This window comes from Gobio gobio (genome assembly GCF_949357685.1).
Source record: "Gobio gobio genome assembly, chromosome: 8".
NCBI lineage: Eukaryota > Metazoa > Chordata > Actinopteri > Cypriniformes > Gobionidae > Gobio > Gobio gobio.
Genome location: NC_137114.1, coordinates 46137368 through 46150678, shown reverse-complemented (window position 1 = coordinate 46150678; position 13311 = coordinate 46137368).

Genomic DNA, 13311 nt, shown 5'->3' with positions numbered 1-13311 from the left:
CAGAACCATAAGGCGTCTCACAGCAACAGCGTGTTAGTGAATGAATCAGCGTTTGAATGAATCGGTTGAATCAAAGATTCAATGACCTGTTCGTAAACGACTGCCTCATTCTTGAATGAATCATCCGTTTGAACGAACCGACTCAATGTCTCACTCATTAAGAGGGTCATCTGCTGCCACCTACTGGCGTTTTAGTTTCATGTTTAAAGGTCCCATGGCATGAAATTTTCATTTTATGAGGTTTTTCAACCCCTAGCCTGAATATTGTCCCCAAGTGGCTAGAAATTTTGATCGGTGTAAACCCGAGTTCTGGCTGTCTTTCTCTGCCTTTGAGAAAATGACAGGCCAGACGAGCTGATCCTGAAGTCTCCTGGTATGAAGTCATAACAGGAACGGTTTCCTCCCTTTCCTCCGCCCAGAGAATCTGGCACGCCCATGCAAACGCTCGCGAGATCATGGCTTGTGAACGAGTGAATGCTGGCAGTTTCTCAGTGTTTGGATGTACAAATGAAAACAGAAGTCTTTTTTCAGTTCCTTCTGATCTGTGATCAGTGATTTCTGATGTGTAGCTAATTATTTATTATTCGTGCACACACTGCGGCTTTTCTCTCTCCCGACAGAACGGTGTTTTCTATCTTGTGAGTCAGTGTTTTTGTACGTCCTCGTCGTGTCTATCTGTTTCTACAATGTGCATACAGTCATGAGTTTCTGCTCAACATCAGCAGAGTAACATCTTTTTAGAGATAAACCTCACTCACGCCGAAGCTCGGGCTGCACTGGCCGGACGGCCTTCAACATCCCCGACCCCCAGTACTGCATCTGGCCCACAGCGGAGGCGCCAAATGCGGCGTGAGATTAAGCAGAAGAGGGGTAAGCGTGAGGGTATCAGGGCTAGCCAGCTATCCCCACAATAAACTGGATTACATTCGATTACTGCTGTTGTGTCTTTGTTTGCGCTGTGTACTCAATGCGCGTCACTGACGGTTTTCATATGATAGGAAAATATCTAAAAATAATGCTATAATCAACACTTACTCGTAACTTGTTCATATCGACAGCTGTAATGGTACATTGCATGTGTTACAAAGTTGGTAATAATGATGAAGACGGACTCTGTGTGACTGGGACTTATTCAGAACTCTCAGATACAAACACAATAAAACTTGCGCTGACTGACAGCGCTCTCATAACTCAGTAGTTACTATAAATAACTTTGTTAGCAATTGCTCCGTCTCCGTGATGTCAGGTTCGCGAAACGAATCATTCTTTTGAACTGGTTCTTTTTAGTGAACCGAATCAGTTCACCAAATCGGACTGAATCGTTCTAAACGGTTTGCGTCTCGAGTCAGCGCTGATCCATAATTTACTAAAGTTACTAACTTTCTGACATGAGTGACAGCCCCTCCGACTAGAAATAAACTAATAACCTGAAGTATATGCTCAACAGTTCACTGAACTGAGACTGACAGAACTGATGAGAAGTGAACTCAGGTCCATCCGTCTCTCTGGCAGCAGCTCGTGCCTGGTAGACCTTGTTAAACCACGCCCCCTTCTGCTACAAGATCTGATACTCATTTAAAATGCAAAGATGTCAGCCAATCACAACAGTGGGCGTTTTTACTGAAGTCTCACAGCAGACACGCCTCTTGAAACAGGGCATTCAGCCACAGGGCAAACATCAGTATAGATTTATACGGTTTTATTGCGTTTAATTAATGATTATGGTTTCGGATGATCTATTTTATTTATTTTCTTCTCTCCATCCTTCTCTGAAAACTTTACATGCACTAAACAAAATTATAAACGCAACACTGTATCTTTCAGCTGAACTCAAAGAACTAAGACTTTTTCTATGTACACAAAAGGCCTATTTCTCTCAAATATTGTTCACAAATCTGTGTTAGTGAGCACTTCTCCTATAATCCAATCACCTCACAGGTGTGGCATATCAAGATGCTGATTAGACGGCATGATTATTGCACAGGTGTGCCTTAGGCTGGCCACAATAAAAGGCCACTCGAAAATGTGCAGTTCTACTGTATTGGGGGACGGGGGTTAGGGGTCTGGTGTGACCACCATTTGCCTCTCGCAGTGCAACAATCTCCTTCGCATAGGGTTGATCAGGTTGTTGATTGTAGCCTGAGAAATGTTGGAACATTTACTTTTTTAAGTTGGAAAAAAAAAATACACAATTTATTTTGATACCTCAGACCACTTCACATACTGTTTACAGGGCTCGACATTAACGCTAAGTGGATTTATATAGAAAAAATGCCTTTTATTTCTAAATTATGACATTTTATGATGTAAAAATCATACTAACAATATAAGTACACCTCAGGAAACATTATTAAATAATAGAAAAATGCCATGCCATGGGACCTTTTAACATTCTTTCCAACTTTTCTTATTTGTATATTCAAAAAATATTTAAAACAATCTCATAACATTATTTAATGAAGTTGTAATTTTTCAGTGTGAATTATTTAATTTGATTGGTAACAGTCTGTCTTCTTCTAATTTTATTTATTGATCAAATTCAAGAATATAAAAGGAAAGCTGAAGCAAGGCCTATATTTAATAAGATTAGGGTAAAAATGCCCTTTATAAAAGGTAAAAATATCACAAATATGCAATTTAAATATCTCAAAGCTGATTGAACACTGGTGAGAATATTGCTTCAGAATAAATTTTATTTACAACACAAAAAAAATAAAAAAATGTCAGGACAAGCTCATTTTGTACTCGGACAAGTGAATGACAGATTTAAGCACGTGAACAAGCTTAATGTCGAGCCCTACTTTCGCACTAGGGTCTAGCTATATTTATTACCGCAAAATTCATTCAGCTTTTTGCATATTTTCAGCACAATATAGTTTGGGATGCATAAATCCTAATCTTGCTTACGAGAGTGTAGTAGCCTATATGAATTGGCATTCAGCTCAGGTCTCCGTGTTTGCCTCATTTTCCATTTCTCAGCTTGTATCTTGTGCGATACCAGTTTGAATTTTTCCGAATTGAAAAGAGTAGATTCATTTTCGGTCTCAATTACTGTGAGATGTTTTAGTCCATCGCTCATATTACAACCCTTCCCTCATTAACTCGCTCTCTCTCTCTCTCGCTGGGATGTTTTAAATGAGGAGGTGAATTGATTTCTGGGTACGGTTGACATGGTCCCAGACCTGCTCGGCTCTGACAGGCTGTCACAGTCCACAGGAGAATAAGGGCTCCTGTCGCAGAGGTACAGCCTTCTTTCCTCTTCTCCTTTAAAGGTTTTGCCCTTTTTTTATTGGCCATTTTTTCCTTTTCTGTAATTAACTGAAAGTTTTCAGAGGTCAAAAAACTTGAAGCATCTGCAGTGAAATAAGAATATACTGGCTACTTTTTAGGCAATACATGTCTGTGCACACTATAGCCTTCATACGGCAGAATATTACTATTTTTGCAGTGTGTATAATGTGCACAGACTATCCCATTGAGCAAGCAAAATTATACATCTGAGCACACTGTAACAATACTGTATCCCACAATGCAATATGTCCAACACAGCTATACTTAAAGGTCCAGATGTAACAACCCAGTGTTTGGGTAGTTTTTGTGTTACTCAGATCCTGGGTCAGACGTAACAACCCAGTGTTTGGGTAGTTTTTGTGTTACCCAGTTCCTGAGTCAGACGTAACAACCCAGTGTTTGGATAGTTTTTGTGTTACCCAGATCCTGGGTCAGACGTAACAAGCCAGTGTTTGGGTAGTTTTTGTGTTACCCAGTTCCTGAGTCAGACGTAACAACCCAGTGTTTGGGTAGTTTTTGTGTTACTCAGATCCTGGGTCAGACGTATCAACCCAGTGTTTGGGTAGTTTTTGTGTTACTCAGATCCTGGGTCAGACGTAACAACCCAGTGTTTGGGTAGTTTTTGTGTTACTCAGATCCTGAGTCAGACGTAACAAGCCAGTGTTTGGGTAGTTTTTGTGTTACCCAGATCCTGGGTCAGACGTATCAACCCAGTGTTTGGGTAGTTTTTGTGTTACCCAGATCCTGGGTCAGACGTAACAAGCCAGTGTTTGGGTAGTTTTTGTGTTATCCAGATCCTGAGTCAGACGTAACAACCCAGTGTTTGGGTAGTTTTTGTGTTATCCAGATCCTGGGTCAGATGTAACAACCCAGTGTTTGAGTAGTTTTTGTGTTATCCAGATCCTGGGTCAGACGTAACAACCCAGTGTTTGGGTAGTTTTTGTGTTATCCAGATCCTGAGTCAGACGTATCAACCCAGTGTTTGGGTAGTTTTTGTGTTACCCAGTTCCTGAGTCAGACGTAACAACCCAGTGTTTGGGTAGTTTTTGTGTTACTCAGATCCTGAGTCAGACGTAACAAGCCAGTGTTTGGGTAGTTTTTGTGTTACCCAGATCCTGGGTCAGACGTATCAACCCAGTGTTTGGGTAGTTTTTGTGTTACCCAGATCCTGGGTCAGACGTAACAAGCCAGTGTTTGGGTAGTTTTTGTGTTATCCAGATCCTGAGTCAGACGTAACAACCCAGTGTTTGGGTAGTTTTTGTGTTATCCAGATCCTGGGTCAGATGTAACAACCCAGTGTTTGAGTAGTTTTTGTGTTATCCAGATCCTGGGTCAGACGTAACAACCCAGTGTTTGGGTAGTTTTTGTGTTATCCAGATCCTGAGTCAGACGTATCAACCCAGTGTTTGGGTAGTTTTTGTGTTACCCAGTTCCTGAGTCAGACGTAACAACCCAGTGTTTGGGTAGTTTTTGTGTTATCCAGATCCTGGGTCAGACGTAACAACCCAGTGTTTGGGTAGTTTTTGTGTTATCCAGATCCTGAGTCAGATGTAACAACCCAGTGTTTGGGTAGTTTTTGTGTTACTCAGATCCTGGGTCAGACGTAACAACCCAGTGTTTGGGTAGTTTTTGTGTTACCCAGATCCTGAGTCAGACGTAACAACCCAGTGTTTGGGTAGTTTTTGTGTTATCCAGATCCTGGGTCAGACGTAACAACCCAGTGTTTGAATAGTTTTTGTGTTACCCAGATCCTGGGTCAGACGTAACAACCCAGTGTTTGAATAGTTTTTGTGTTACCCAGATCCTGGGTCAGACGTAACAACCCAGTGTTTGGGTAGTTTTTGTGTTACCCAGATCCTGGGTCAGACGTAACAAGCCAGTGTTTGGGTAGTTTTTGTGTTATCCAGATCCTGAGTCAGACGTAACAACCCAGTGTTTGGGTAGTTTTTGTGTTATCCAGATCCTGGGTCAGATGTAACAACCCAGTGTTTGAGTAGTTTTTGTGTTATCCAGATCCTGGGTCAGACGTAACAACCCAGTGTTTGGGTAGTTTTTGTGTTATCCAGATCCTGAGTCAGACGTATCAACCCAGTGTTTGGGTAGTTTTTGTGTTACCCAGTTCCTGAGTCAGACGTAACAACCCAGTGTTTGGGTAGTTTTTGTGTTATCCAGATCCTGAGTCAGATGTAACAACCCAGTGTTTGGGTAGTTTTTGTGTTACTCAGATCCTGGGTCAGACGTAACAACCCAGTGTTTGGGTAGTTTTTGTGTTACCCAGATCCTGAGTCAGACGTAACAACCCAGTGTTTGGGTAGTTTTTGTGTTATCCAGATCCTGGGTCAGACGTAACAACCCAGTGTTTGAATAGTTTTTGTGTTACCCAGATCCTGGGTCAGACGTAACAACCCAGTGTTTGAATAGTTTTTGTGTTACCCAGATCCTGGGTCAGACGTAACAACCCAGTGTTTGGATAGTTTTTGTGTTACCCAGATCCTGGGTCAGACGTAACAACCCAGTGTTTGGATAGTTTTTGTGTTACCCAGATCCTGGGTCAGATGTAACAACCCAGTGTTTGGGTAGTTTTTGTGTTACCCAGATCCTGGGTCAGATGTAACAACCCAGTGTTTGAATAGTTTTTGTGTTACCCAGATCCTGGGTCAGATGTAACAACCCAGTGTTTGGGTAGTTTTTGTGTTATCCAGATCCTGGGTCAGACGTAACAACCCAGTGTTTGGATAGTTTTTGTGTTACCCAGATCCTGGGTCAGATGTAACAACCCAGTGTTTGGGTAGTTTTTGTGTTATCCAGATCCTGGGTCAGACGTAACAACCCAGTGTTTGGGTAGTTTTTGTGTTACCCAGATCCTGGGTCAGATGTAACAAGCCAGTGTTTGGATAGTTTTTGTGTTATCCAGATCCTGGGTCAGACGTAACAACCCAATGTTTAGATAGTTTTTGTGTTACTCAGATCCTGGGTCAGACGTAACAACCCAGTGTTTGGGTAGTTTTTGTGTTACCCAGATCCTGGGTCAGATGTAACAAGCCAGTGTTTGGATAGTTTTTGTGTTATCCAGATCCTGGGTCAGACGTAACAACCCAGTGTTTGGGTAGTTTTTGTGTTACTCAGATCCTGGGTCAGACGTAACAACCCAGTGTTTGGGTAGTTTTTGTGTTACTCAGATCCTGAGTCAGACGTATCAACCCAGTGTTTGGGTAGTTTTTGTGTTACTCAGATCCTGGGTCAGACGTGACAACCCAGTGTTTGGGTAGTTTTTGTGTTACTCAGATCCTGGGTCAGACGTAACAACCCAGTGTTTGGGTAGTTTTTGTGTTACCCAGATCCTGGGTCAGACGTAACAACCCAGTGTTTGGGTAGTTTTTGTGTTACCCAGTTCCTAAGTCAGACGTAACAACCCAGTGTGTGGGTAGTTTTTGTGTTACCCAGATCCCGGGCCAAATTGGGTTGTTTTTAACCGGGTTGTTTTTTAGAGTGTAACCATTTCTGCTCCTTATCTCCTCCTCACTTTACAATACAGCATTCTGTGCAGAATTCAAATGGGTTCAATATGTTTTCGATTCAATCAAATCATCCGCTGTGTGCTCTCATGTCTCTGGACTGGAGCTGTGGCGGTTTACGTGATACTAATGTGAAACCAGACTTCATTCGCACCAATGAAAAGCATATTTAAAATCGTCTGAATCGTTCCATATCACCGAAATAGTACACATTCACCATATAGAAAATAGTAAATGTGTGAACAAGTGACTGATTTCAGCCGCAGCTTCAGCGTCTATTTATAATTCAGATTCTAGAGCGTATCGCACTCTGAAGTGCAGAGTGAATGTCATCAAAATCTTTGATCCATAATGGCGGAAGTGAGAGACTAAGCTTTGAATGCTTATATGTGATTTTTATCATTGTTTTGGAGCAAACTAGCTAAGGCTAGATAACCGTAAGGCTATTAAAAAAAAGCCAAAAATCTCATGTGGATTCCTATTAAAATGCCTGGATTGGGCCCGAGAAAATCCGCTGAACAATGCACGTGACCACACTTTTAAACGTTTCAAACACTTGTTGCATTGTCATCACATGACCTCGTGTGCATGTTTAATTCAATGATTGGTATCTATAATTAAAATTTGCAATTGTAACCCAAGGTTTGTGTAGTCCAATTATAAATAATAAATGCCTGATAAATGTGTCCCAATGCTGTCTAGACCCAAGTCATCTTTGATTAATGGATAGCAAGAGTGCGAGGAGATCAAATGTCCAAATCCGGAGAAGGTTATTAGAACTTTAATAAGGACGGTAGGGATAAAGATGATCTGTAAATACACCATTTGAAGAAAGAAAAAGAGCAGCTTTAGAAGCAGGACAGTGAATTATAGCCTTTAAAATTAAAATTGACATAGTTTGACATTTAATTAAAACAAAACGCGCGTGTGTGCATGAAAAAGAGAGGGACGAGTCTGCAAATGATAATATGTTTACACAGCTGCCGTTATAAATGTTTTCACTCATTATTCATTCACAACAAATGGGAAATACAATTGTGATGCATGTACAGCAGCATTTAAAGAACATTTGCAATGCATTCAAATGCTTGTATGTTGCTCATGCAAACATGCAGATGTGTGTGTGTGATTGTTTTAGAGACACACGTGCGCTTGTAGACTGCAGGTCATCACTCATCTGGAGTTTAAGCATCTCTGACAGCTGCAGTAATGAGAAAAGCCTGCACCTGTGTGAGTGTGACATCTGTGAGTAATGACACGCATGTACAGGACTTCAGGAATTATGAAAGACCCCCTGCAGGAGCAGACAGAGGTGGGCAGGAGTCTAATGAAGCTCAGATTTTACCCAAACAACTGCTGACAGTCACGTAATGCATCAACCATGAGCAAGCAAATGTCTGTCAGACACACAAACACACACGTGTAGGCATGTGATTGAGATCAATAGTGGACAAAGGCATAAATGCTGCAGGTGAAAACTGACAAGACTGAACAAGACACATCCCACCCTGGCTGTGTTGAGAGTGGTACACTAGCGTACCTCATAAAAACAAAGGTTCCTTATTGGCATCTATGGTTCATGAAGAACTTTAACATCTATAGAACCTGACCCGCCGAGGCATGGACTCCACTAGACCCCTGAAGGTGTGCTGTGGTATCTGGCACCAAGTCATTAGCAGCAGATCCTTTAAGTCCTGCAGGTTGCGAGGTGGAGCCTCCATGGATTGAACTTGTTTGCTCAGCACATCCCACATATGCTCAGGGGAATTTGGAGGCCAGGGCAACCCCTGAACAATGTGTGCAGTGAGGCTGGGCACATTATCCTGCTAAAAGAGCCACTTCCTCCAGGAAACCCATCGTCATGAAGGGGTGTACCTGGGCTGCAACAATGTTTAGGTAGGTGGCACATGTCAAATTTACGTCACCATGAATGGCCAGATCCGGGGTTTCCCAGCAGAACATTGTCCAGAGCATCGTCATCTCACAGTGCACAGTGCCATCACTTCCCCAGGTAAGCGACGCACATGTACACGGCCATCCACATGATGTAAAAGAAAACAGGACTTTCTTCCGCTGCTCCAAGGTCCAGTTCAAATGCTCGCGTGCCCATTGTAGCCACTTTCGATGGTGGACAAGAATCATCATAAGGGAATTTTTTCATAGTTTCTAGAACTATTGGCGGAAGTACCCAGATTTTGGCGTGTTTGCACCACAGGAACTAGGAACGATTTTAGTTCTAGGAACTACTTTTGGGGAACTAATTTAGCGCCTACTTCAGAGTAAGATCTAACCAGGCACAACAGGAACTACCAGTGACGTAAATGTATGCTGATGGGCCGAACACACATAGCCTTTAAATTTACTCCAGAAACGAACTCTACGAACATGGAAAACAGTGACAGATGGACCTCTCAACCTTTACGCTATAGAGAAAATCCAACGCAACTTTGAGGGGACAAAGCGAAACATGATAATGTATTTCTGCTCAGCTAGAGACACTGGATATCAACCACAGGGCAAACGCTAATATTTTTCATATACAGGTGCTGGTCATATAATTAGAATATCATCAAAAAGTTGATTTATTTCACTAATTCCATTCAAAAAGTGAAACTTGTATATTATATTCATTCATTACACACAGACTGATATATTTCAAATCTTTATTTCTTTTAATTTTGATAATTATAACTGACAACTAAGGAAAATCCCAAATTCAGTATCTCAGAAAATTAGAGTATTACTTAAGACCAATACAAAGAAAGGATTTTTAGAAATCTTGGCCAACTGAAAAGTATGAACATGTACAGCAATCAATACTTAGTTGGGGCTCCTTTTGCCTGAATTACTGCAGCAATGCGGCGTGGCATGGAGTCGATCAGTCTGTGGCACTGCTCAGGTGTTATGAGAGCCCAGGTTGCTCTGATAGTGGCCTTCAGCTCTTCTGCATTGTTGGGTCTGGCATATTGCATTTTCCTCTTCACAATACCCCATAGATTTTCTATGGGGTAAAGGTCAGGCGAGTTTGCTGGCCAATTAAGAACAGGGATACCATGGTCCTTAAACCAGGTACTGGTTGCTTTGGCACTGTGTCCAGGTGCCAAGTCCTGTTGGAAAATGAAATCTGCATCTCCATAAAGTTGGTGAGCAGCAGGAAGCATGAAGTGCTCAAAAACTTCCTGGTCTCTGATTAAAGTCAGTCATCTCAGTAGTGTCATGACGTTTGCATTATTCAGTCAGATATTTGAGGTCTCTTAGCCCCGTTGTTGTCCACAAAACTTCAGTTCCCACACTTTGAAATAAAAGACAGGGAAAGCAATAAAGGGCATTGCTAACAACACATCCAGCCAGCCACCTACATTTCTCATTACAAGCGTGTGAAGCTCTGAGTTCAGCTTCATCCTCTGTCACTGGCCTGCTGCTGCTGGATTAGTAAATCGCGTTGGTAAGGTTCGTGATCCTTTTTCTTCCAACGAACGCCTTGTGAAAGAATTTGGTTTAACTGCTGCCATCTCTACGAAAGTGATCATCATAACAAGGTTTTGGCGGAGTCGGAGTGACGGTGTCGCCCGCGCACTTTCGCTTTAGTGGCCAAGAGCGGAAAGTTGAATGAGAGGTGACAAGAACCAATCAGATTGGATAAAATAACACGCATCCAATTCTGATTCGCCAGGGATGCAGCGACCTGCGTCCGGAGGAGGATCTTTAAAAACCAATTAGAGACCAGCTTCAGGTCACATGCTGCCCATATGTTTTTGGACTCAGATAGACGTCCATTTGTCCAGCGTCCCTCGCGCATGTAACCGCATGAAACATATTGAAGAACATATAATAGTTAACCCATCAAAGCCAGTTTTTATTAAATGCTGAGGCTCTTACTAACAGCCGGCACGTCGTATGAGTAAACTATTTTATTTTTATATAATTTTTGTATACATGTATGTTTCTGGAATGTTGATGGGGGCGGCGCCCCAGCGCCCCCTTTATTGACCAGCCGCCACTGATACAGAGTAGGCCTAATTAGGAAAAGTTGTTTACTATAATAGTTGAGTATGATTTACTTATTGATTTGTGTCAATAGTAAACGAAAATGCACTTTTATCTGCAAAAGGTTCACATACAGGAGCTTTCAGCATAGTGTTAATGTACTAGCCGTCTATTTTGAAGATATAGCCAAGCCTACATGTGCATAAACAAAGACTAAAGCTGCCAGAAGTTTTTGCCCAAACTTCAAAGACACATTTAAATTATTAAAACTAGAGGCACATCTTAACTTTAATGTTACTTTAATCACGTAAACTACCTATATACAGCATGTTATTATGCATTTGTGTTTGGGACAGAGGGGAACCCAGTCGCATAAATAAAAGCACGAGACGTACTGGGGTCGGAGAAGAACACTGGAAAATGTGACCGAATGGACAATATTCGTCTGTATTTGCAATACACACGCCACGGTTCAGCTGCGCGAGACGAACACTGGCAGTGTGAAAGCCCAACGGGCGCGCACAGCTTCTGCTCTGCCACCGCGTGCAGTGTGAAATCGGCGTTACAGAGCGAACAAAGCACATTTTTATTCGTCTTCTGTTTAAAGTACTCCCACACTTTTGAAAGTCGCGGTCTGGCTTTATATGATAAATGATCATTTTCACTATGCCCGGGAGCAGAAGCCGCCATTATTCTAGATCTTCTGTTCTATTCTAGAATGTAAATAATGTGACGCCGACGCGTCAACACATTTCACGCATGTCGACGTATTTTCGTAGTCCACGTCATCAATGACGTCTACGCGCCGTTGCAGCCCTAGTGTGTAATGAATGAATATAATATACAAGTTTCACTTTTTGAATGGAATTAGTGAAATAAATCTACTTTTTGATGATATTCTAATTATATGACCAGCACCTGTACTGTCTACTTCTCTTGTATAACAGTTCTACCTAATAACGTATTACCCAGGACTGTTAAACAGATCGTAAGCTAAAGACGACCTGAATGTGAGATGTGAATGTGGTGTTCTCGGTGCCGTCAAAATAAATGTCAGCCATGGCGTCAAAATAAAAGTCACAACAAGCGCGGCTAACATCACTTCAGACTTCTTACTGGCAGTGCGAATGCAACCAGGAAATGTCCCTAGGGGAGCTTTTAGTTATCGGGGAATCACCCTGGTGGCTAGTTCCCAAAACTATCCGGTGCAAAAGCCCCGATGGGCACTCTGATTGGTCTGCAGCTACGCAACCCCATACGCAGTAGAGTGTGTTGACACATTCCTCCCAAAACCATCATTCAAATTTTGTGTGACTTGTGCCACAGCTGTTGGCTCGGACCAGACAGGATAGCCTTTATTGCCCTCGTGCATCAATGAGCCTTGGGCGCCCAACACCCTGTTGCCGGTTTGTTCCTCGTCGGACACTGTTGGGTAAATTCTCACCACTGCTGACCGGGATCGACACACAAGCCTTGCCGTTTCAGAGATACACTGACCCATAACAATCGCCCTTGCCTTAACAATTTGGCCCTTGTCAAAGTCGCTCAGATCTTTGTTGATTACGAGAACTGATTGTTTGCTTACGGTCTAATCTACCCAGACCTTAATATGTGACCTTGTTAGGGAATATTCGCTTCACCTGTGATCTTTTGGCTCATCAGTGTATATAATGTTTTTTTCTAATGCATCACTATGAAAACCCTCTTTTGAACTGCTGCTAATATATGCTTCACTGTAAACATGCATCTACATACTGTATTGTCCAATTTATGGGACCCTTTGAGTCACAAATATTAAGTAATGTGAATTACAGTATTTCAAACTACATAAAAACCCCATGTTAGACAGAATTCCCCCAAATGTCGATTCCCAACTAGTCAAACCCAGTTGTTTGAACTAAGAATTTCAAATTGAACAAATTCAAATCGATATTGATGAAATGGTAAGGGTTTGTGATTTCACAGCATGCATTGCAGTCATATGACCTATATCATAATTTAAAAAAAAGAGGAAAAATTCCTGACATCACAGACTACGGTCCTGTATTCCTCTGGGTTTTGGGGTGTATGAGGCATGTGTGTGGGGGGTTGATGTGTAACCATGGAAACTCCATGTTCTTTGAATAGTGATTTTTTTTTGCACACTAGACTCTTGATCCTTGGATGCTCTTTGATTCTCAGGAAGTTTCTAGAGATGCTCATTAAAATCAACATGAAATCAACAATATTAATTTCCTTAATGCATGTTCCAGGTCTTATTGTGAACTATTCATCAGTGTACATTATTCCACAGAACATTTTTTATAATCTAACTCTTAAAGGGTTAGTTCACCCAAAAATGAAAATTCTGTCAGTAATTACTCACCCTCATGTTGTTCCAACCATGTAAGACCTTCGTTCATCTTCGGAACATAATTTAGTATATTTTTGATGAAATCTGAGAGCTGTCTCACTCCTCCATAGGCTTTCAGAGGGACTGAAACTTGATGGCCCAGAATAGTAAGTAAAAACGTCATTT